This window comes from Rhinoderma darwinii, unplaced genomic scaffold, assembly GCF_050947455.1.
Source record: "Rhinoderma darwinii isolate aRhiDar2 unplaced genomic scaffold, aRhiDar2.hap1 Scaffold_2109, whole genome shotgun sequence".
NCBI classification, from domain to species: Eukaryota; Metazoa; Chordata; class Amphibia; order Anura; family Rhinodermatidae; genus Rhinoderma; species Rhinoderma darwinii.
The window spans coordinates 1-22,874 of record NW_027462448.1 but is presented as its reverse complement, the minus strand read 5'-3'; the positions used below and the strand labels follow the sequence as shown (position 1 = coordinate 22,874).

At 47.9% G+C, this 22,874-nt stretch overlaps 15 non-coding genes and 1 pseudogene across 15 annotated transcripts; all 16 read left to right on the top strand.

The window, feature by feature from the left end:
- Positions 1–543: 543 nt before the first annotated feature.
- Positions 544–734, top strand: LOC142701508 (U2 spliceosomal RNA). The gene has a single exon (XR_012866862.1). It is a non-coding gene; the product is annotated as a U2 spliceosomal RNA (small nuclear RNA).
- A 1,284-nt stretch (positions 735–2,018) lies between these two features.
- LOC142701507 (U2 spliceosomal RNA) lies at positions 2,019–2,209 on the top strand. Its single transcript, XR_012866861.1, has one exon. It is a non-coding gene; the product is annotated as a U2 spliceosomal RNA (small nuclear RNA).
- A 1,300-nt stretch (positions 2,210–3,509) lies between these two features.
- Positions 3,510–3,700, top strand: LOC142701505 (U2 spliceosomal RNA). The gene has a single exon (XR_012866860.1). It is a non-coding gene; the product is annotated as a U2 spliceosomal RNA (small nuclear RNA).
- A 1,284-nt stretch (positions 3,701–4,984) lies between these two features.
- On the top strand, positions 4,985–5,175 carry LOC142701504 (U2 spliceosomal RNA). The gene has a single exon (XR_012866859.1). It is a non-coding gene; the product is annotated as a U2 spliceosomal RNA (small nuclear RNA).
- Positions 5,176–6,451: 1,276 nt separating this feature from the next.
- LOC142701503 (U2 spliceosomal RNA) lies at positions 6,452–6,642 on the top strand. Its single transcript, XR_012866858.1, has one exon. It is a non-coding gene; the product is annotated as a U2 spliceosomal RNA (small nuclear RNA).
- A 1,308-nt stretch (positions 6,643–7,950) lies between these two features.
- Positions 7,951–8,141, top strand: LOC142701502 (U2 spliceosomal RNA). Its single transcript, XR_012866857.1, has one exon. It is a non-coding gene; the product is annotated as a U2 spliceosomal RNA (small nuclear RNA).
- Positions 8,142–9,433: 1,292 nt separating this feature from the next.
- LOC142701501 (U2 spliceosomal RNA) lies at positions 9,434–9,624 on the top strand. Its single transcript, XR_012866856.1, has one exon. It is a non-coding gene; the product is annotated as a U2 spliceosomal RNA (small nuclear RNA).
- A 1,276-nt stretch (positions 9,625–10,900) lies between these two features.
- Positions 10,901–11,091, top strand: LOC142701500 (U2 spliceosomal RNA). The gene has a single exon (XR_012866855.1). It is a non-coding gene; the product is annotated as a U2 spliceosomal RNA (small nuclear RNA).
- A 1,284-nt stretch (positions 11,092–12,375) lies between these two features.
- On the top strand, positions 12,376–12,566 carry LOC142701499 (U2 spliceosomal RNA). Its single transcript, XR_012866854.1, has one exon. It is a non-coding gene; the product is annotated as a U2 spliceosomal RNA (small nuclear RNA).
- Positions 12,567–13,858: 1,292 nt separating this feature from the next.
- On the top strand, positions 13,859–14,049 carry LOC142701542 (U2 spliceosomal RNA). Its single transcript, XR_012866892.1, has one exon. It is a non-coding gene; the product is annotated as a U2 spliceosomal RNA (small nuclear RNA).
- A 1,292-nt stretch (positions 14,050–15,341) lies between these two features.
- On the top strand, positions 15,342–15,532 carry LOC142701534 (U2 spliceosomal RNA). Its single transcript, XR_012866886.1, has one exon. It is a non-coding gene; the product is annotated as a U2 spliceosomal RNA (small nuclear RNA).
- A 1,280-nt stretch (positions 15,533–16,812) lies between these two features.
- LOC142701522 (U2 spliceosomal RNA) lies at positions 16,813–17,003 on the top strand. The gene has a single exon (XR_012866875.1). It is a non-coding gene; the product is annotated as a U2 spliceosomal RNA (small nuclear RNA).
- Positions 17,004–18,287: 1,284 nt separating this feature from the next.
- Positions 18,288–18,478, top strand: LOC142701510 (U2 spliceosomal RNA). The gene has a single exon (XR_012866864.1). It is a non-coding gene; the product is annotated as a U2 spliceosomal RNA (small nuclear RNA).
- A 1,273-nt stretch (positions 18,479–19,751) lies between these two features.
- Positions 19,752–19,942, top strand: LOC142701498 (U2 spliceosomal RNA). The gene has a single exon (XR_012866853.1). It is a non-coding gene; the product is annotated as a U2 spliceosomal RNA (small nuclear RNA).
- Positions 19,943–21,242: 1,300 nt separating this feature from the next.
- LOC142701535 (U2 spliceosomal RNA) lies at positions 21,243–21,433 on the top strand. The gene has a single exon (XR_012866887.1). It is a non-coding gene; the product is annotated as a U2 spliceosomal RNA (small nuclear RNA).
- Positions 21,434–22,713: 1,280 nt separating this feature from the next.
- On the top strand, positions 22,714–22,874 carry LOC142701541 (U2 spliceosomal RNA; annotated as a pseudogene; the record flags this gene model as incomplete).

Sequence of the window (22,874 nt, the reverse complement as noted above, 5' to 3'; positions counted from 1 at the left end):
GCAGTGTTGCCCTCTCAGGCAACACTGAGTGACTGACTGAGCCTCACCGTCTTATATAAAGTTCAGACGGAACTTTGCACGTGTCATAGTGGAGCCCTCAGGATTCCAGAGCCAGCTTTCTGACATCATAATGGGGCCTCAGAGATAAAAGCCTGGGCCCAGGCAGTGTTGGTCAGTGCTGCTCAGCAGGCAGCACTGGACTGGACTGGATTACAGCTGATACAAGGTGTGAAGGAACAAGGGGTGGCTGTGGGCATGCACTTGCTGCCGCTGCCAGTGTTTATCTGCATGGCAGCAGGGCATTTGGGCGTTGCCAGGAAGGCGTTTTTATGTAGATTCCTCCTCTTTCAGCACTGCATTGTGGTGCAAGCAAAAGAAGCAAATCCTGTCTGGCTTCCTCTCCGGCCTTTATTCACCTCCCGTGTAGCTGTGAGTGTGTGAGCCTGCAGGGCCCCATGGAATTGCCTAGAAGTAGGCTGAATCGCTGCAAGGGCTGAACAGCAGTATCGGGCAGGCTCGGGCAACGCGCGGCCCGTTCGGGTTATCGCTTCTCGGCCTTTTGGCTAAGATCAAGTGTAGTATCTGTTCTTATCAGTTTAATATCTGATACGTCCCCTATCTGGGGACCATATATTAAATGGATTTTTAGAACAGGGAGATGGAAATAGAGCTTGCTCTGTCCACTCCACGCATTGACCTGGTATTGCAGTATTTCCAGGACCGGTGCACCCTTTCCTTATGTGTTGACTAAAAGCAGATTCCAAAAGTGTTTTTTGTCTTTGCTATTGTTTCTGTCTTTCTGAAGGGATCTCCCCTTTTAATCCCATTATTTCAACACCTGTTGGACAATGCATGAGTGATAATGAGCTCATTGATTAAATGCAATTAATGAATAGATTGCCACCTCTTGTTGTGTGTCGTCTGTGTTTCTGTGTTTCCGGCATTTCACATTGGAACACCTCATTCACCTTCCTTGTCTTCTCTCCGCCCTCCCTTTTAGGTAAGTTAAAGAGCTGCACCTGAGCCAGCCACTGATTGATTGATTGATTGATTGATTGATTGATTGATTGATTGATTGATGCAGCACAACAGTCAAATAGTGGAGTGGAGTAGGGGAACAGCAAACAGCCAATAAAGCAGCCCGCCCGCTCGCCTGCCCGCCACAATGGACCTACCTGTGTACACTAGATGGATGTGATGGAATGTACTGTCGTCCCTACATTTCAAGAAGAAGTAAGAATTGCAGTTGCAACAAAGCCTTGCTTGCCTACAAAGAGAGCAGCAATTTGGATTTGTTACTATGTTACCTAGAAGAATAACAAACTGTGCAAGGATGGAGGTTGTAGGAGCAAGGAGAAGTTGTCTGTAAAGTTGGTGGATGCCTATTTTCCATTTTGCAGTCCCTTGTCTCCCTCTTGTGGCCTCCTGGAGGCAACTAGCTGTGCAAAAAAAAGACAGCCTGGCGGCCGGCTGTTGCAGTGTTGCCCTCTCAGGCAACACTGAGTGACTGACTGAGCCTCACCGTCTTATATAAAGTTCAGACGGAACTTTGCACGTGTCATAGTGGAGCCCTCAGGATTCCAGAGCCAGCTTTCTGACATCATAATGGGGCCTCAGAGATAAAAGCCTGGGCCCAGGCAGTGTTGGTCAGTGCTGCTCAGCAGGCAGCACTGGACTGGACTGGATTACAGCTGATACAAGGTGTGAAGGAACAAGGGGTGGCTGTGGGCATGCACTTGCTGCCGCTGCCAGTGTTTATCTGCATGGCAGCAGGGCATTTGGGCGTTGCCAGGAAGGCGTTTTTATGTAGATTCCTCCTCTTTCAGCACTGCATTGTGGTGCAAGCAAAAGAAGCAAATCCTGTCTGGCTTCCTCTCCGGCCTTTATTCACCTCCCGTGTAGCTGTGAGTGTGTGAGCCTGCAGGGCCCCATGGAATTGCCTAGAAGTAGGCTGAATCGCTGCAAGGGCTGAACAGCAGTATCGGGCAGGCTCGGGCAACGCGCGGCCCGTTCGGGTTATCGCTTCTCGGCCTTTTGGCTAAGATCAAGTGTAGTATCTGTTCTTATCAGTTTAATATCTGATACGTCCCCTATCTGGGGACCATATATTAAATGGATTTTTAGAACAGGGAGATGGAAATAGAGCTTGCTCTGTCCACTCCACGCATTGACCTGGTATTGCAGTATTTCCAGGACCGGTGCACCCTTTCCTTATGTGTTGACTAAAAGCAGATTCCAAAAGTGTTTTTTGTCTTTGCTATTGTTTCTGTCTTTCTGAAGGGATCTCCCCTTTTAATCCCATTATTTCAACACCTGTTGGACAATGCATGAGTGATAATGAGCTCATTGATTAAATGCAATTAATGAATAGATTGCCACCTCTTGTTGTGTGTCGTCTGTGTTTCTGTGTTTCCGGCATTTCACATTGGAACACCTCATTCACCTTCCTTGTCTTCTCTCCGCCCTCCCTTTTAGGTAAGTTAAAGAGCTGCACCTGAGCCAGCCACTGATTGATTGATTGATTGATTGATTGATTGATTGATTGATTGATTGATTGATTGATTGATTGATGCAGCACAACAGTCAAATAGTGGAGTGGAGTAGGGGAACAGCAAACAGCCAATAAAGCAGCCCGCCCGCTCGCCTGCCCGCCACAATGGACCTACCTGTGTACACTAGATGGATGTGATGGAATGTACTGTCGTCCCTACATTTCAAGAAGAAGTAAGAATTGCAGTTGCAACAAAGCCTTGCTTGCCTACAAAGAGAGCAGCAATTTGGATTTGTTACTATGTTACCTAGAAGAATAACAAACTGTGCAAGGATGGAGGTTGTAGGAGCAAGGAGAAGTTGTCTGTAAAGTTGGTGGATGCCTATTTTCCATTTTGCAGTCCCTTGTCTCCCTCTTGTGGCCTCCTGGAGGCAACTAGCTGTGCAAAAAAAAGACAGCCTGGCGGCCGGCTGTTGCAGTGTTGCCCTCTCAGGCAACACTGAGTGACTGACTGAGCCTCACCGTCTTATATAAAGTTCAGACGGAACTTTGCACGTGTCATAGTGGAGCCCTCAGGATTCCAGAGCCAGCTTTCTGACATCATAATGGGGCCTCAGAGATAAAAGCCTGGGCCCAGGCAGTGTTGGTCAGTGCTGCTCAGCAGGCAGCACTGGACTGGACTGGATTACAGCTGATACAAGGTGTGAAGGAACAAGGGGTGGCTGTGGGCATGCACTTGCTGCCGCTGCCAGTGTTTATCTGCATGGCAGCAGGGCATTTGGGCGTTGCCAGGAAGGCGTTTTTATGTAGATTCCTCCTCTTTCAGCACTGCATTGTGGTGCAAGCAAAAGAAGCAAATCCTGTCTGGCTTCCTCTCCGGCCTTTATTCACCTCCCGTGTAGCTGTGAGTGTGTGAGCCTGCAGGGCCCCATGGAATTGCCTAGAAGTAGGCTGAATCGCTGCAAGGGCTGAACAGCAGTATCGGGCAGGCTCGGGCAACGCGCGGCCCGTTCGGGTTATCGCTTCTCGGCCTTTTGGCTAAGATCAAGTGTAGTATCTGTTCTTATCAGTTTAATATCTGATACGTCCCCTATCTGGGGACCATATATTAAATGGATTTTTAGAACAGGGAGATGGAAATAGAGCTTGCTCTGTCCACTCCACGCATTGACCTGGTATTGCAGTATTTCCAGGACCGGTGCACCCTTTCCTTATGTGTTGACTAAAAGCAGATTCCAAAAGTGTTTTTTGTCTTTGCTATTGTTTCTGTCTTTCTGAAGGGATCTCCCCTTTTAATCCCATTATTTCAACACCTGTTGGACAATGCATGAGTGATAATGAGCTCATTGATTAAATGCAATTAATGAATAGATTGCCACCTCTTGTTGTGTGTCGTCTGTGTTTCTGTGTTTCCGGCATTTCACATTGGAACACCTCATTCACCTTCCTTGTCTTCTCTCCGCCCTCCCTTTTAGGTAAGTTAAAGAGCTGCACCTGAGCCAGCCACTGATTGATTGATTGATTGATTGATTGATTGATTGATTGATTGATTGATGCAGCACAACAGTCAAATAGTGGAGTGGAGTAGGGGAACAGCAAACAGCCAATAAAGCAGCCCGCCCGCTCGCCTGCCCGCCACAATGGACCTACCTGTGTACACTAGATGGATGTGATGGAATGTACTGTCGTCCCTACATTTCAAGAAGAAGTAAGAATTGCAGTTGCAACAAAGCCTTGCTTGCCTACAAAGAGAGCAGCAATTTGGATTTGTTACTATGTTACCTAGAAGAATAACAAACTGTGCAAGGATGGAGGTTGTAGGAGCAAGGAGAAGTTGTCTGTAAAGTTGGTGGATGCCTATTTTCCATTTTGCAGTCCCTTGTCTCCCTCTTGTGGCCTCCTGGAGGCAACTAGCTGTGCAAAAAAAAGACAGCCTGGCGGCCGGCTGTTGCAGTGTTGCCCTCTCAGGCAACACTGAGTGACTGACTGAGCCTCACCGTCTTATATAAAGTTCAGACGGAACTTTGCACGTGTCATAGTGGAGCCCTCAGGATTCCAGAGCCAGCTTTCTGACATCATTATGGGGCCTCAGAGATAAAAGCCTGGGCCCAGGCAGTGTTGGTCAGTGCTGCTCAGCAGGCAGCACTGGACTGGACTGGATTACAGCTGATACAAGGTGTGAAGGAACAAGGGGTGGCTGTGGGCATGCACTTGCTGCCGCTGCCAGTGTTTATCTGCATGGCAGCAGGGCATTTGGGCGTTGCCAGGAAGGCGTTTTTATGTAGATTCCTCCTCTTTCAGCACTGCATTGTGGTGCAAGCAAAAGAAGCAAATCCTGTCTGGCTTCCTCTCCGGCCTTTATTCACCTCCCGTGTAGCTGTGAGTGTGTGAGCCTGCAGGGCCCCATGGAATTGCCTAGAAGTAGGCTGAATCGCTGCAAGGGCTGAACAGCAGTATCGGGCAGGCTCGGGCAACGCGCGGCCCGTTCGGGTTATCGCTTCTCGGCCTTTTGGCTAAGATCAAGTGTAGTATCTGTTCTTATCAGTTTAATATCTGATACGTCCCCTATCTGGGGACCATATATTAAATGGATTTTTAGAACAGGGAGATGGAAATAGAGCTTGCTCTGTCCACTCCACGCATTGACCTGGTATTGCAGTATTTCCAGGACCGGTGCACCCTTTCCTTATGTGTTGACTAAAAGCAGATTCCAAAAGTGTTTTTTGTCTTTGCTATTGTTTCTGTCTTTCTGAAGGGATCTCCCCTTTTAATCCCATTATTTCAACACCTGTTGGACAATGCATGAGTGATAATGAGCTCATTGATTAAATGCAATTAATGAATAGATTGCCACCTCTTGTTGTGTGTCGTCTGTGTTTCTGTGTTTCCGGCATTTCACATTGGAACACCTCATTCACCTTCCTTGTCTTCTCTCCGCCCTCCCTTTTAGGTAAGTTAAAGAGCTGCACCTGAGCCAGCCACTGATTGATTGATTGATTGATTGATTGATTGATTGATTGATGCAGCACAACAGTCAAATAGTGGAGTGGAGTAGGGGAACAGCAAACAGCCAATAAAGCAGCCCGCCCGCTCGCCTGCCCGCCACAATGGACCTACCTGTGTACACTAGATGGATGTGATGGAATGTACTGTCGTCCCTACATTTCAAGAAGAAGTAAGAATTGCAGTTGCAACAAAGCCTTGCTTGCCTACAAAGAGAGCAGCAATTTGGATTTGTTACTATGTTACCTAGAAGAATAACAAACTGTGCAAGGATGGAGGTTGTAGGAGCAAGGAGAAGTTGTCTGTAAAGTTGGTGGATGCCTATTTTCCATTTTGCAGTCCCTTGTCTCCCTCTTGTGGCCTCCTGGAGGCAACTAGCTGTGCAAAAAAAAGACAGCCTGGCGGCCGGCTGTTGCAGTGTTGCCCTCTCAGGCAACACTGAGTGACTGACTGAGCCTCACCGTCTTATATAAAGTTCAGACGGAACTTTGCACGTGTCATAGTGGAGCCCTCAGGATTCCAGAGCCAGCTTTCTGACATCATAATGGGGCCTCAGAGATAAAAGCCTAGGCCCAGGCAGTGTTGGTCAGTGCTGCTCAGCAGGCAGCACTGGACTGGACTGGATTACAGCTGATACAAGGTGTGAAGGAACAAGGGGTGGCTGTGGGCATGCACTTGCTGCCGCTGCCAGTGTTTATCTGCATGGCAGCAGGGCATTTGGGCGTTGCCAGGAAGGCGTTTTTATGTAGATTCCTCCTCTTTCAGCACTGCATTGTGGTGCAAGCAAAAGAAGCAAATCCTGTCTGGCTTCCTCTCCGGCCTTTATTCACCTCCCGTGTAGCTGTGAGTGTGTGAGCCTGCAGGGCCCCATGGAATTGCCTAGAAGTAGGCTGAATCGCTGCAAGGGCTGAACAGCAGTATCGGGCAGGCTCGGGCAACGCGCGGCCCGTTCGGGTTATCGCTTCTCGGCCTTTTGGCTAAGATCAAGTGTAGTATCTGTTCTTATCAGTTTAATATCTGATACGTCCCCTATCTGGGGACCATATATTAAATGGATTTTTAGAACAGGGAGATGGAAATAGAGCTTGCTCTGTCCACTCCACGCATTGACCTGGTATTGCAGTATTTCCAGGACCGGTGCACCCTTTCCTTATGTGTTGACTAAAAGCAGATTCCAAAAGTGTTTTTTGTCTTTGCTATTGTTTCTGTCTTTCTGAAGGGATCTCCCCTTTTAATCCCATTATTTCAACACCTGTTGGACAATGCATGAGTGATAATGAGCTCATTGATTAAATGCAATTAATGAATAGATTGCCACCTCTTGTTGTGTGTCGTCTGTGTTTCTGTGTTTCCGGCATTTCACATTGGAACACCTCATTCACCTTCCTTGTCTTCTCTCCGCCCTCCCTTTTAGGTAAGTTAAAGAGCTGCACCTGAGCCAGCCACTGATTGATTGATTGATTGATTGATTGATTGATTGATTGATTGATTGATTGATTGATTGATTGATTGATTGATGCAGCACAACAGTCAAATAGTGGAGTGGAGTAGGGGAACAGCAAACAGCCAATAAAGCAGCCCGCCCGCTCGCCTGCCCGCCACAATGGACCTACCTGTGTACACTAGATGGATGTGATGGAATGTACTGTCGTCCCTACATTTCAAGAAGAAGTAAGAATTGCAGTTGCAACAAAGCCTTGCTTGCCTACAAAGAGAGCAGCAATTTGGATTTGTTACTATGTTACCTAGAAGAATAACAAACTGTGCAAGGATGGAGGTTGTAGGAGCAAGGAGAAGTTGTCTGTAAAGTTGGTGGATGCCTATTTTCCATTTTGCAGTCCCTTGTCTCCCTCTTGTGGCCTCCTGGAGGCAACTAGCTGTGCAAAAAAAAGACAGCCTGGCGGCCGGCTGTTGCAGTGTTGCCCTCTCAGGCAACACTGAGTGACTGACTGAGCCTCACCGTCTTATATAAAGTTCAGACGGAACTTTGCACGTGTCATAGTGGAGCCCTCAGGATTCCAGAGCCAGCTTTCTGACATCATAATGGGGCCTCAGAGATAAAAGCCTGGGCCCAGGCAGTGTTGGTCAGTGCTGCTCAGCAGGCAGCACTGGACTGGACTGGATTACAGCTGATACAAGGTGTGAAGGAACAAGGGGTGGCTGTGGGCATGCACTTGCTGCCGCTGCCAGTGTTTATCTGCATGGCAGCAGGGCATTTGGGCGTTGCCAGGAAGGCGTTTTTATGTAGATTCCTCCTCTTTCAGCACTGCATTGTGGTGCAAGCAAAAGAAGCAAATCCTGTCTGGCTTCCTCTCCGGCCTTTATTCACCTCCCGTGTAGCTGTGAGTGTGTGAGCCTGCAGGGCCCCATGGAATTGCCTAGAAGTAGGCTGAATCGCTGCAAGGGCTGAACAGCAGTATCGGGCAGGCTCGGGCAACGCGCGGCCCGTTCGGGTTATCGCTTCTCGGCCTTTTGGCTAAGATCAAGTGTAGTATCTGTTCTTATCAGTTTAATATCTGATACGTCCCCTATCTGGGGACCATATATTAAATGGATTTTTAGAACAGGGAGATGGAAATAGAGCTTGCTCTGTCCACTCCACGCATTGACCTGGTATTGCAGTATTTCCAGGACCGGTGCACCCTTTCCTTATGTGTTGACTAAAAGCAGATTCCAAAAGTGTTTTTTGTCTTTGCTATTGTTTCTGTCTTTCTGAAGGGATCTCCCCTTTTAATCCCATTATTTCAACACCTGTTGGACAATGCATGAGTGATAATGAGCTCATTGATTAAATGCAATTAATGAATAGATTGCCACCTCTTGTTGTGTGTCGTCTGTGTTTCTGTGTTTCCGGCATTTCACATTGGAACACCTCATTCACCTTCCTTGTCTTCTCTCCGCCCTCCCTTTTAGGTAAGTTAAAGAGCTGCACCTGAGCCAGCCACTGATTGATTGATTGATTGATTGATTGATTGATTGATTGATTGATTGATTGATTGATGCAGCACAACAGTCAAATAGTGGAGTGGAGTAGGGGAACAGCAAACAGCCAATAAAGCAGCCCGCCCGCTCGCCTGCCCGCCACAATGGACCTACCTGTGTACACTAGATGGATGTGATGGAATGTACTGTCGTCCCTACATTTCAAGAAGAAGTAAGAATTGCAGTTGCAACAAAGCCTTGCTTGCCTACAAAGAGAGCAGCAATTTGGATTTGTTACTATGTTACCTAGAAGAATAACAAACTGTGCAAGGATGGAGGTTGTAGGAGCAAGGAGAAGTTGTCTGTAAAGTTGGTGGATGCCTATTTTCCATTTTGCAGTCCCTTGTCTCCCTCTTGTGGCCTCCTGGAGGCAACTAGCTGTGCAAAAAAAAGACAGCCTGGCGGCCGGCTGTTGCAGTGTTGCCCTCTCAGGCAACACTGAGTGACTGACTGAGCCTCACCGTCTTATATAAAGTTCAGACGGAACTTTGCACGTGTCATAGTGGAGCCCTCAGGATTCCAGAGCCAGCTTTCTGACATCATAATGGGGCCTCAGAGATAAAAGCCTGGGCCCAGGCAGTGTTGGTCAGTGCTGCTCAGCAGGCAGCACTGGACTGGACTGGATTACAGCTGATACAAGGTGTGAAGGAACAAGGGGTGGCTGTGGGCATGCACTTGCTGCCGCTGCCAGTGTTTATCTGCATGGCAGCAGGGCATTTGGGCGTTGCCAGGAAGGCGTTTTTATGTAGATTCCTCCTCTTTCAGCACTGCATTGTGGTGCAAGCAAAAGAAGCAAATCCTGTCTGGCTTCCTCTCCGGCCTTTATTCACCTCCCGTGTAGCTGTGAGTGTGTGAGCCTGCAGGGCCCCATGGAATTGCCTAGAAGTAGGCTGAATCGCTGCAAGGGCTGAACAGCAGTATCGGGCAGGCTCGGGCAACGCGCGGCCCGTTCGGGTTATCGCTTCTCGGCCTTTTGGCTAAGATCAAGTGTAGTATCTGTTCTTATCAGTTTAATATCTGATACGTCCCCTATCTGGGGACCATATATTAAATGGATTTTTAGAACAGGGAGATGGAAATAGAGCTTGCTCTGTCCACTCCACGCATTGACCTGGTATTGCAGTATTTCCAGGACCGGTGCACCCTTTCCTTATGTGTTGACTAAAAGCAGATTCCAAAAGTGTTTTTTGTCTTTGCTATTGTTTCTGTCTTTCTGAAGGGATCTCCCCTTTTTATCCCATTATTTCAACACCTGTTGGACAATGCATGAGTGATAATGAGCTCATTGATTAAATGCAATTAATGAATAGATTGCCACCTCTTGTTGTGTGTCGTCTGTGTTTCTGTGTTTCCGGCATTTCACATTGGAACACCTCATTCACCTTCCTTGTCTTCTCTCCGCCCTCCCTTTTAGGTAAGTTAAAGAGCTGCACCTGAGCCAGCCACTGATTGATTGATTGATTGATTGATTGATTGATTGATTGATGCAGCACAACAGTCAAATAGTGGAGTGGAGTAGGGGAACAGCAAACAGCCAATAAAGCAGCCCGCCCGCTCGCCTGCCCGCCACAATGGACCTACCTGTGTACACTAGATGGATGTGATGGAATGTACTGTCGTCCCTACATTTCAAGAAGAAGTAAGAATTGCAGTTGCAACAAAGCCTTGCTTGCCTACAAAGAGAGCAGCAATTTGGATTTGTTACTATGTTACCTAGAAGAATAACAAACTGTGCAAGGATGGAGGTTGTAGGAGCAAGGAGAAGTTGTCTGTAAAGTTGGTGGATGCCTATTTTCCATTTTGCAGTCCCTTGTCTCCCTCTTGTGGCCTCCTGGAGGCAACTAGCTGTGCAAAAAAAAGACAGCCTGGCGGCCGGCTGTTGCAGTGTTGCCCTCTCAGGCAACACTGAGTGACTGACTGAGCCTCACCGTCTTATATAAAGTTCAGACGGAACTTTGCACGTGTCATAGTGGAGCCCTCAGGATTCCAGAGCCAGCTTTCTGACATCATAATGGGGCCTCAGAGATAAAAGCCTGGGCCCAGGCAGTGTTGGTCAGTGCTGCTCAGCAGGCAGCACTGGACTGGACTGGATTACAGCTGATACAAGGTGTGAAGGAACAAGGGGTGGCTGTGGGCATGCACTTGCTGCCGCTGCCAGTGTTTATCTGCATGGCAGCAGGGCATTTGGGCGTTGCCAGGAAGGCGTTTTTATGTAGATTCCTCCTCTTTCAGCACTGCATTGTGGTGCAAGCAAAAGAAGCAAATCCTGTCTGGCTTCCTCTCCGGCCTTTATTCACCTCCCGTGTAGCTGTGAGTGTGTGAGCCTGCAGGGCCCCATGGAATTGCCTAGAAGTAGGCTGAATCGCTGCAAGGGCTGAACAGCAGTATCGGGCAGGCTCGGGCAACGCGCGGCCCGTTCGGGTTATCGCTTCTCGGCCTTTTGGCTAAGATCAAGTGTAGTATCTGTTCTTATCAGTTTAATATCTGATACGTCCCCTATCTGGGGACCATATATTAAATGGATTTTTAGAACAGGGAGATGGAAATAGAGCTTGCTCTGTCCACTCCACGCATTGACCTGGTATTGCAGTATTTCCAGGACCGGTGCACCCTTTCCTTATGTGTTGACTAAAAGCAGATTCCAAAAGTGTTTTTTGTCTTTGCTATTGTTTCTGTCTTTCTGAAGGGATCTCCCCTTTTAATCCCATTATTTCAACACCTGTTGGACAATGCATGAGTGATAATGAGCTCATTGATTAAATGCAATTAATGAATAGATTGCCACCTCTTGTTGTGTGTCGTCTGTGTTTCTGTGTTTCCGGCATTTCACATTGGAACACCTCATTCACCTTCCTTGTCTTCTCTCCGCCCTCCCTTTTAGGTAAGTTAAAGAGCTGCACCTGAGCCAGCCACTGATTGATTGATTGATTGATTGATTGATTGATTGATTGATTGATTGATGCAGCACAACAGTCAAATAGTGGAGTGGAGTAGGGGAACAGCAAACAGCCAATAAAGCAGCCCGCCCGCTCGCCTGCCCGCCACAATGGACCTACCTGTGTACACTAGATGGATGTGATGGAATGTACTGTCGTCCCTACATTTCAAGAAGAAGTAAGAATTGCAGTTGCAACAAAGCCTTGCTTGCCTACAAAGAGAGCAGCAATTTGGATTTGTTACTATGTTACCTAGAAGAATAACAAACTGTGCAAGGATGGAGGTTGTAGGAGCAAGGAGAAGTTGTCTGTAAAGTTGGTGGATGCCTATTTTCCATTTTGCAGTCCCTTGTCTCCCTCTTGTGGCCTCCTGGAGGCAACTAGCTGTGCAAAAAAAAGACAGCCTGGCGGCCGGCTGTTGCAGTGTTGCCCTCTCAGGCAACACTGAGTGACTGACTGAGCCTCACCGTCTTATATAAAGTTCAGACGGAACTTTGCACGTGTCATAGTGGAGCCCTCAGGATTCCAGAGCCAGCTTTCTGACATCATAATGGGGCCTCAGAGATAAAAGCCTGGGCCCAGGCAGTGTTGGTCAGTGCTGCTCAGCAGGCAGCACTGGACTGGACTGGATTACAGCTGATACAAGGTGTGAAGGAACAAGGGGTGGCTGTGGGCATGCACTTGCTGCCGCTGCCAGTGTTTATCTGCATGGCAGCAGGGAATTTGGGCGTTGCCAGGAAGGCGTTTTTATGTAGATTCCTCCTCTTTCAGCACTGCATTGTGGTGCAAGCAAAAGAAGCAAATCCTGTCTGGCTTCCTCTCCGGCCTTTATTCACCTCCCGTGTAGCTGTGAGTGTGTGAGCCTGCAGGGCCCCATGGAATTGCCTAGAAGTAGGCTGAATCGCTGCAAGGGCTGAACAGCAGTATCGGGCAGGCTCGGGCAACGCGCGGCCCGTTCGGGTTATCGCTTCTCGGCCTTTTGGCTAAGATCAAGTGTAGTATCTGTTCTTATCAGTTTAATATCTGATACGTCCCCTATCTGGGGACCATATATTAAATGGATTTTTAGAACAGGGAGATGGAAATAGAGCTTGCTCTGTCCACTCCACGCATTGACCTGGTATTGCAGTATTTCCAGGACCGGTGCACCCTTTCCTTATGTGTTGACTAAAAGCAGATTCCAAAAGTGTTTTTTGTCTTTGCTATTGTTTCTGTCTTTCTGAAGGGATCTCCCCTTTTAATCCCATTATTTCAACACCTGTTGGACAATGCATGAGTGATAATGAGCTAATTGATTAAATGCAATTAATGAATAGATTGCCACCTCTTGTTGTGTGTCGTCTGTGTTTCTGTGTTTCCGGCATTTCACATTGGAACACCTCATTCACCTTCCTTGTCTTCTCTCCGCCCTCCCTTTTAGGTAAGTTAAAGAGCTGCACCTGAGCCAGCCACTGATTGATTGATTGATTGATTGATTGATTGATTGATTGATTGATTGATTGATTGATGCAGCACAACAGTCAAATAGTGGAGTGGAGTAGGGGAACAGCAAACAGCCAATAAAGCAGCCCGCCCGCTCGCCTGCCCGCCACAATGGACCTACCTGTGTACACTAGATGGATGTGATGGAATGTACTGTCGTCCCTACATTTCAAGAAGAAGTAAGAATTGCAGTTGCAACAAAGCCTTGCTTGCCTACAAAGAGAGCAGCAATTTGGATTTGTTACTATGTTACCTAGAAGAATAACAAACTGTGCAAGGATGGAGGTTGTAGGAGCAAGGAGAAGTTGTCTGTAAAGTTGGTGGATGCCTATTTTCCATTTTGCAGTCCCTTGTCTCCCTCTTGTGGCCTCCTGGAGGCAACTAGCTGTGCAAAAAAAAGACAGCCTGGCGGCCGGCTGTTGCAGTGTTGCCCTCTCAGGCAACACTGAGTGACTGACTGAGCCTCACCGTCTTATATAAAGTTCAGACGGAACTTTGCACGTGTCATAGTGGAGCCCTCAGGATTCCAGAGCCAGCTTTCTGACATCATAATGGGGCCTCAGAGATAAAAGCCTGGGCCCAGGCAGTGTTGGTCAGTGCTGCTCAGCAGGCAGCACTGGACTGGACTGGATTACAGCTGATACAAGGTGTGAAGGAACAAGGGGTGGCTGTGGGCATGCACTTGCTGCCGCTGCCAGTGTTTATCTGCATGGCAGCAGGGCATTTGGGCGTTGCCAGGAAGGCGTTTTTATGTAGATTCCTCCTCTTTCAGCACTGCATTGTGGTGCAAGCAAAAGAAGCAAATCCTGTCTGGCTTCCTCTCCGGCCTTTATTCACCTCCCGTGTAGCTGTGAGTGTGTGAGCCTGCAGGGCCCCATGGAATTGCCTAGAAGTAGGCTGAATCGCTGCAAGGGCTGAACAGCAGTATCGGGCAGGCTCGGGCAACGCGCGGCCCGTTCGGGTTATCGCTTCTCGGCCTTTTGGCTAAGATCAAGTGTAGTATCTGTTCTTATCAGTTTAATATCTGATACGTCCCCTATCTGGGGACCATATATTAAATGGATTTTTAGAACAGGGAGATGGAAATAGAGCTTGCTCTGTCCACTCCACGCATTGACCTGGTATTGCAGTATTTCCAGGACCGGTGCACCCTTTCCTTATGTGTTGACTAAAAGCAGATTCCAAAAGTGTTTTTTGTCTTTGCTATTGTTTCTGTCTTTCTGAAGGGATCTCCCCTTTTAATCCCATTATTTCAACACCTGTTGGACAATGCATGAGTGATAATGAGCTCATTGATTAAATGCAATTAATGAATAGATTGCCACCTCTTGTTGTGTGTCGTCTGTGTTTCTGTGTTTCCGGCATTTCACATTGGAACACCTCATTCACCTTCCTTGTCTTCTCTCCGCCCTCCCTTTTAGGTAAGTTAAAGAGCTGCACCTGAGCCAGCCACTGATTGATTGATTGATTGATTGATTGATTGATTGATTGATTGATTGATTGATTGATGCAGCACAACAGTCAAATAGTGGAGTGGAGTAGGGGAACAGCAAACAGCCAATAAAGCAGCCCGCCCGCTCGCCTGCCCGCCACAATGGACCTACCTGTGTACACTAGATGGATGTGATGGAATGTACTGTCGTCCCTACATTTCAAGAAGAAGTAAGAATTGCAGTTGCAACAAAGCCTTGCTTGCCTACAAAGAGAGCAGCAATTTGGATTTGTTACTATGTTACCTAGAAGAATAACAAACTGTGCAAGGATGGAGGTTGTAGGAGCAAGGAGAAGTTGTCTGTAAAGTTGGTGGATGCCTATTTTCCATTTTGCAGTCCCTTGTCTCCCTCTTGTGGCCTCCTGGAGGCAACTAGCTGTGCAAAAAAAAGACAGCCTGGCGGCCGGCTGTTGCAGTGTTGCCCTCTCAGGCAACACTGAGTGACTGACTGAGCCTCACCGTCTTATATAAAGTTCAGACGGAACTTTGCACGTGTCATAGTGGAGCCCTCAGGATTCCAGAGCCAGCTTTCTGACATCATAATGGGGCCTCAGAGATAAAAGCCTGGGCCCAGGCAGTGTTGGTCAGTGCTGCTCAGCAGGCAGCACTGGACTGGACTGGATTACAGCTGATACAAGGTGTGAAGGAACAAGGGGTGGCTGTGGGCATGCACTTGCTGCCGCTGCCAGTGTTTATCTGCATGGCAGCAGGGCATTTGGGCGTTGCCAGGAAGGCGTTTTTATGTAGATTCCTCCTCTTTCAGCACTGCATTGTGGTGCAAGCAAAAGAAGCAAATCCTGTCTGGCTTCCTCTCCGGCCTTTATTCACCTCCCGTGTAGCTGTGAGTGTGTGAGCCTGCAGGGCCCCATGGAATTGCCTAGAAGTAGGCTGAATCGCTGCAAGGGCTGAACAGCAGTATCGGGCAGGCTCGGGCAACGCGCGGCCCGTTCGGGTTATCGCTTCTCGGCCTTTTGGCTAAGATCAAGTGTAGTATCTGTTCTTATCAGTTTAATATCTGATACGTCCCCTATCTGGGGACCATATATTAAATGGATTTTTAGAACAGGGAGATGGAAATAGAGCTTGCTCTGTCCACTCCACGCATTGACCTGGTATTGCAGTATTTCCAGGACCGGTGCACCCTTTCCTTATGTGTTGACTAAAAGCAGATTCCAAAAGTGTTTTTTGTCTTTGCTATTGTTTCTGTCTTTCTGAAGGGATCTCCCCTTTTAATCCCATTATTTCAACACCTGTTGGACAATGCATGAGTGATAATGAGCTCATTGATTAAATGCAATTAATGAATAGATTGCCACCTCTTGTTGTGTGTCGTCTGTGTTTCTGTGTTTCCGGCATTTCACATTGGAACACCTCATTCACCTTCCTTGTCTTCTCTCCGCCCTCCCTTTTAGGTAAGTTAAAGAGCTGCACCTGAGCCAGCCACTGATTGATTGATTGATTGATTGATTGATTGATTGATTGATTGATGCAGCACAACAGTCAAATAGTGGAGTGGAGTAGGGGAACAGCAAACAGCCAATAAAGCAGACCGCCCGCTCGCCTGCCCGCCACAATGGACCTACCTGTGTACACTAGATGGATGTGATGGAATGTACTGTCGTCCCTACATTTCAAGAAGAAGTAAGAATTGCAGTTGCAACAAAGCCTTGCTTGCCTACAAAGAGAGCAGCAATTTGGATTTGTTACTATGTTACCTAGAAGAATAACAAACTGTGCAAGGATGGAGGTTGTAGGAGCAAGGAGAAGTTGTCTGTAAAGTTGGTGGATGCCTATTTTCCATTTTGCAGTCCCTTGTCTCCCTCTTGTGGCCTCCTGGAGGCAACTAGCTGTGCAAAAAAAAGACAGCCTGGCGGCCGGCTGTTGCAGTGTTGCCCTCTCAGGCAACACTGAGTGACTGACTGAGCCTCACCGTCTTATATAAAGTTCAGACGGAACTTTGCACGTGTCATAGTGGAGCCCTCAGGATTCCAGAGCCAGCTTTCTGACATCATAATGGGGCCTCAGAGATAAAAGCCTGGGCCCAGGCAGTGTTGGTCAGTGCTGCTCAGCAGGCAGCACTGGACTGGACTGGATTACAGCTGATACAAGGTGTGAAGGAACAAGGGGTGGCTGTGGGCATGCACTTGCTGCCGCTGCCAGTGTTTATCTGCATGGCAGCAGGGCATTTGGGCGTTGCCAGGAAGGCGTTTTTATGTAGATTCCTCCTCTTTCAGCACTGCATTGTGGTGCAAGCAAAAGAAGCAAATCCTGTCTGGCTTCCTCTCCGGCCTTTATTCACCTCCCGTGTAGCTGTGAGTGTGTGAGCCTGCAGGGCCCCATGGAATTGCCTAGAAGTAGGCTGAATCGCTGCAAGGGCTGAACAGCAGTATCGGGCAGGCTCGGGCAACGCGCGGCCCGTTCGGGTTATCGCTTCTCGGCCTTTTGGCTAAGATCAAGTGTAGTATCTGTTCTTATCAGTTTAATATCTGATACGTCCCCTATCTGGGGACCATATATTAAATGGATTTTTAGAACAGGGAGATGGAAATAGAGCTTGCTCTGTCCACTCCACGCATTGACCTGGTATTGCAGTATTTCCAGGACCGGTGCACCCTTTCCTTATGTGTTGACTAAAAGCAGATTCCAAAAGTGTTTTTTGTCTTTACTATTGTTTCTGTCTTTCTGAAGGGATCTCCCCTTTTAATCCCATTATTTCAACACCTGTTGGACAATGCATGAGTGATAATGAGCTCATTGATTAAATGCAATTAATGAATAGATTGCCACCTCTTGTTGTGTGTCGTCTGTGTTTCTGTGTTTCCGGCATTTCACATTGGAACACCTCATTCACCTTCCTTGTCTTCTCTCCGCCCTCCCTTTTAGGTAAGTTAAAGAGCTGCACCTGAGCCAGCCACTGATTGATTGATTGATTGATTGATTGATTGATTGATTGATTGATTGATGCAGCACAACAGTCAAATAGTGGAGTGGAGTAGGGGAACAGCAAACAGCCAATAAAGCAGCCCGCCCGCTCGCCTGCCCGCCACAATGGACCTACCTGTGTACACTAGATGGATGTGATGGAATGTACTGTCGTCCCTACATTTCAAGAAGAAGTAAGAATTGCAGTTGCAACAAAGCCTTGCTTGCCTACAAAGAGAGCAGCAATTTGGATTTGTTACTATGTTACCTAGAAGAATAACAAACTGTGCAAGGATGGAGGTTGTAGGAGCAAGGAGAAGTTGTCTGTAAAGTTGGTGGATGCCTATTTTCCATTTTGCAGTCCCTTGTCTCCCTCTTGTGGCCTCCTGGAGGCAACTAGCTGTGCAAAAAAAAGACAGCCTGGCGGCCGGCTGTTGCAGTGTTGCCCTCTCAGGCAACACTGAGTGACTGACTGAGCCTCACCGTCTTATATAAAGTTCAGACGGAACTTTGCACGTGTCATAGTGGAGCCCTCAGGATTCCAGAGCCAGCTTTCTGACATCATAATGGGGCCTCAGAGATAAAAGCCTGGGCCCAGGCAGTGTTGGTCAGTGCTGCTCAGCAGGCAGCACTGGACTGGACTGGATTACAGCTGATACAAGGTGTGAAGGAACAAGGGGTGGCTGTGGGCATGCACTTGCTGCCGCTGCCAGTGTTTATCTGCATGGCAGCAGGGCATTTGGGCGTTGCCAGGAAGGCGTTTTTATGTAGATTCCTCCTCTTTCAGCACTGCATTGTGGTGCAAGCAAAAGAAGCAAATCCTGTCTGGCTTCCTCTCCGGCCTTTATTCACCTCCCGTGTAGCTGTGAGTGTGTGAGCCTGCAGGGCCCCATGGAATTGCCTAGAAGTAGGCTGAATCGCTGCAAGGGCTGAACAGCAGTATCGGGCAGGCTCGGGCAACGCGCGGCCCGTTCGGGTTATCGCTTCTCGGCCTTTTGGCTAAGATCAAGTGTAGTATCTGTTCTTATCAGTTTAATATCTGATACGTCCCCTATCTGGGGACCATATATTAAATGGATTTTTAGAACAGGGAGATGGAAATAGAGCTTGCTCTGTCCACTCCACGCATTGACCTGGTATTGCAGTATTTCCAGGACCGGTGCACCCTTTCCTTATGTGTTGACTAAAAGCAGATTCCAAAAGTGTTTTTTGTCTTTGCTATTGTTTCTGTCTTTCTGAAGGGATCTCCCCTTTTAATCCCATTATTTCAACACCTGTTGGACAATGCATGAGTGATAATGAGCTCATTGATTAAATGCAATTAATGAATAGATTGCCACCTCTTGTTGTGTGTCGTCTGTGTTTCTGTGTTTCCGGCATTTCACATTGGAACACCTCATTCACCTTCCTTGTCTTCTCTCCGCCCTCCCTTTTAGGTAAGTTAAAGAGCTGCACCTGAGCCAGCCACTGATTGATTGATTGATTGATTGATTGATTGATTGATGCAGCACAACAGTCAAATAGTGGAGTGGAGTAGGGGAACAGCAAACAGCCAATAAAGCAGCCCGCCCGCTCGCCTGCCCGCCACAATGGACCTACCTGTGTACACTAGATGGATGTGATGGAATGTACTGTCGTCCCTACATTTCAAGAAGAAGTAAGAATTGCAGTTGCAACAAAGCCTTGCTTGCCTACAAAGAGAGCAGCAATTTGGATTTGTTACTATGTTACCTAGAAGAATAACAAACTGTGCAAGGATGGAGGTTGTAGGAGCAAGGAGAAGTTGTCTGTAAAGTTGGTGGATGCCTATTTTCCATTTTGCAGTCCCTTGTCTCCCTCTTGTGGCCTCCTGGAGGCAACTAGCTGTGCAAAAAAAAAGACAGCCTGGCGGCCGGCTGTTGCAGTGTTGCCCTCTCAGGCAACACTGAGTGACTGACTGAGCCTCACCGTCTTATATAAAGTTCAGACGGAACTTTGCACGTGTCATAGTGGAGCCCTCAGGATTCCAGAGCCAGCTTTCTGACATCATAATGGGGCCTCAGAGATAAAAGCCTGGGCCCAGGCAGTGTTGGTCAGTGCTGCTCAGCAGGCAGCACTGGACTGGACTGGATTACAGCTGATACAAGGTGTGAAGGAACAAGGGGTGGCTGTGGGCATGCACTTGCTGCCGCTGCCAGTGTTTATCTGCATGGCAGCAGGGCATTTGGGCGTTGCCAGGAAGGCGTTTTTATGTAGATTCCTCCTCTTTCAGCACTGCATTGTGGTGCAAGCAAAAGAAGCAAATCCTGTCTGGCTTCCTCTCCGGCCTTTATTCACCTCCCGTGTAGCTGTGAGTGTGTGAGCCTGCAGGGCCCCATGGAATTGCCTAGAAGTAGGCTGAATCGCTGCAAGGGCTGAACAGCAGTATCGGGCAGGCTCGGGCAACGCGCGGCCCGTTCGGGTTATCGCTTCTCGGCCTTTTGGCTAAGATCAAGTGTAGTATCTGTTCTTATCAGTTTAATATCTGATACGTCCCCTATCTGGGGACCATATATTAAATGGATTTTTAGAACAGGGAGATGGAAATAGAGCTTGCTCTGTCCACTCCACGCATTGACCTGGTATTGCAGTATTTCCAGGACCGGTGCACCCTTTCCTTATGTGTTGACTAAAAGCAGATTCCAAAAGTGTTTTTTGTCTTTACTATTGTTTCTGTCTTTCTGAAGGGATCTCCCCTTTTAATCCCATTATTTCAACACCTGTTGGACAATGCATGAGTGATAATGAGCTCATTGATTAAATGCAATTAATGAATAGATTGCCACCTCTTGTTGTGTGTCGTCTGTGTTTCTGTGTTTCCGGCATTTCACATTGGAACACCTCATTCACCTTCCTTGTCTTCTCTCCGCCCTCCCTTTTAGGTAAGTTAAAGAGCTGCACCTGAGCCAGCCACTGATTGATTGATTGATTGATTGATTGATTGATTGATTGATTGATTGATTGATTGATTGATTGATGCAGCACAACAGTCAAATAGTGGAGTGGAGTAGGGGAACAGCAAACAGCCAATAAAGCAGCCCGCCCGCTCGCCTGCCCGCCACAATGGACCTACCTGTGTACACTAGATGGATGTGATGGAATGTACTGTCGTCCCTACATTTCAAGAAGAAGTAAGAATTGCAGTTGCAACAAAGCCTTGCTTGCCTACAAAGAGAGCAGCAATTTGGATTTGTTACTATGTTACCTAGAAGAATAACAAACTGTGCAAGGATGGAGGTTGTAGGAGCAAGGAGAAGTTGTCTGTAAAGTTGGTGGATGCCTATTTTCCATTTTGCAGTCCCTTGTCTCCCTCTTGTGGCCTCCTGGAGGCAACTAGCTGTGCAAAAAAAAGACAGCCTGGCGGCCGGCTGTTGCAGTGTTGCCCTCTCAGGCAACACTGAGTGACTGACTGAGCCTCACCGTCTTATATAAAGTTCAGACGGAACTTTGCACGTGTCATAGTGGAGCCCTCAGGATTCCAGAGCCAGCTTTCTGACATCATAATGGGGCCTCAGAGATAAAAGCCTGGGCCCAGGCAGTGTTGGTCAGTGCTGCTCAGCAGGCAGCACTGGACTGGACTGGATTACAGCTGATACAAGGTGAGAAGGAACAAGGGGTGGCTGTGGGCATGCACTTGCTGCCGCTGCCAGTGTTTATCTGCATGGCAGCAGGGCATTTGGGCGTTGCCAGGAAGGCGTTTTTATGTAGATTCCTCCTCTTTCAGCACTGCATTGTGGTGCAAGCAAAAGAAGCAAATCCTGTCTGGCTTCCTCTCCGGCCTTTATTCACCTCCCGTGTAGCTGTGAGTGTGTGAGCCTGCAGGGCCCCATGGAATTGCCTAGAAGTAGGCTGAATCGCTGCAAGGGCTGAACAGCAGTATCGGGCAGGCTCGGGCAACGCGCGGCCCGTTCGGGTTATCGCTTCTCGGCCTTTTGGCTAAGATCAAGTGTAGTATCTGTTCTTATCAGTTTAATATCTGATACGTCCCCTATCTGGGGACCATATATTAAATGGATTTTTAGAACAGGGAGATGGAAGTAGAGCTTGCTCTGTCCACTCCACGCATTGACCTGGTATTGCAGTATTTCCAGGACCGGTGCACCCTTTCCTTATGTGTTGACTAAAAGCAGATTCCAAAAGTGTTTTTTGTCTTTGCTATTGTTTCTGTCTTTCTGAAGGGATCTCCCCTTTTAATCCCATTATTTCAACACCTGTTGGACAATGCATGAGTGATAATGAGCTCATTGATTAAATGCAATTAATGAATAGATTGCCACCTCTTGTTGTGTGTCGTCTGTGTTTCTGTGTTTCCGGCATTTCACATTGGAACACCTCATTCACCTTCCTTGTCTTCTCTCCGCCCTCCCTTTTAGGTAAGTTAAAGAGCTGCACCTGAGCCAGCCACTGATTGATTGATTGATTGATTGATTGATTGATTGATTGATTGATGCAGCACAACAGTCAAATAGTGGAGTGGAGTAGGGGAACAGCAAACAGCCAATAAAGCAGCCCGCCCGCTCGCCTGCCCGCCACAATGGACCTACCTGTGTACACTAGATGGATGTGATGGAATGTACTGTCGTCCCTACATTTCAAGAAGAAGTAAGAATTGCAGTTGCAACAAAGCCTTGCTTGCCTACAAAGAGAGCAGCAATTTGGATTTGTTACTATGTTACCTAGAAGAATAACAAACTGTGCAAGGATAGAGGTTGTAGGAGCAAGGAGAAGTTGTCTGTAAAGTTGGTGGATGCCTATTTTCCATTTTGCAGTCCCTTGTCTCCCTCTTGTGGCCTCCTGGAGGCAACTAGCTGTGCAAAAAAAAGACAGCCTGGCGGCCGGCTGTTGCAGTGTTGCCCTCTCAGGCAACACTGAGTGACTGACTGAGCCTCACCGTCTTATATAAAGTTCAGACGGAACTTTGCACGTGTCATAGTGGAGCCCTCAGGATTCCAGAGCCAGCTTTCTGACATCATAATGGGGCCTCAGAGATAAAAGCCTGGGCCCAGGCAGTGTTGGTCAGTGCTGCTCAGCAGGCAGCACTGGACTGGACTGGATTACAGCTGATACAAGGTGTGAAGGAACAAGGGGTGGCTGTGGGCATGCACTTGCTGCCGCTGCCAGTGTTTATCTGCATGGCAGCAGGGCATTTGGGCGTTGCCAGGAAGGCGTTTTTATGTAGATTCCTCCTCTTTCAGCACTGCATTGTGGTGCAAGCAAAAGAAGCAAATCCTGTCTGGCTTCCTCTCCGGCCTTTATTCACCTCCCGTGTAGCTGTGAGTGTGTGAGCCTGCAGGGCCCCATGGAATTGCCTAGAAGTAGGCTGAATCGCTGCAAGGGCTGAACAGCAGTATCGGGCAGGCTCGGGCAACGCGCGGCCCGTTCGGGTTATCGCTTCTCGGCCTTTTGGCTAAGATCAAGTGTAGTATCTGTTCTTATCAGTTTAATATCTGATACGTCCCCTATCTGGGGACCATATATTAAATGGATTTTTAGAACAGGGAGATGGAAATAGAGCTTGCTCTGTCCACTCCACGCATTGACCTGGTAT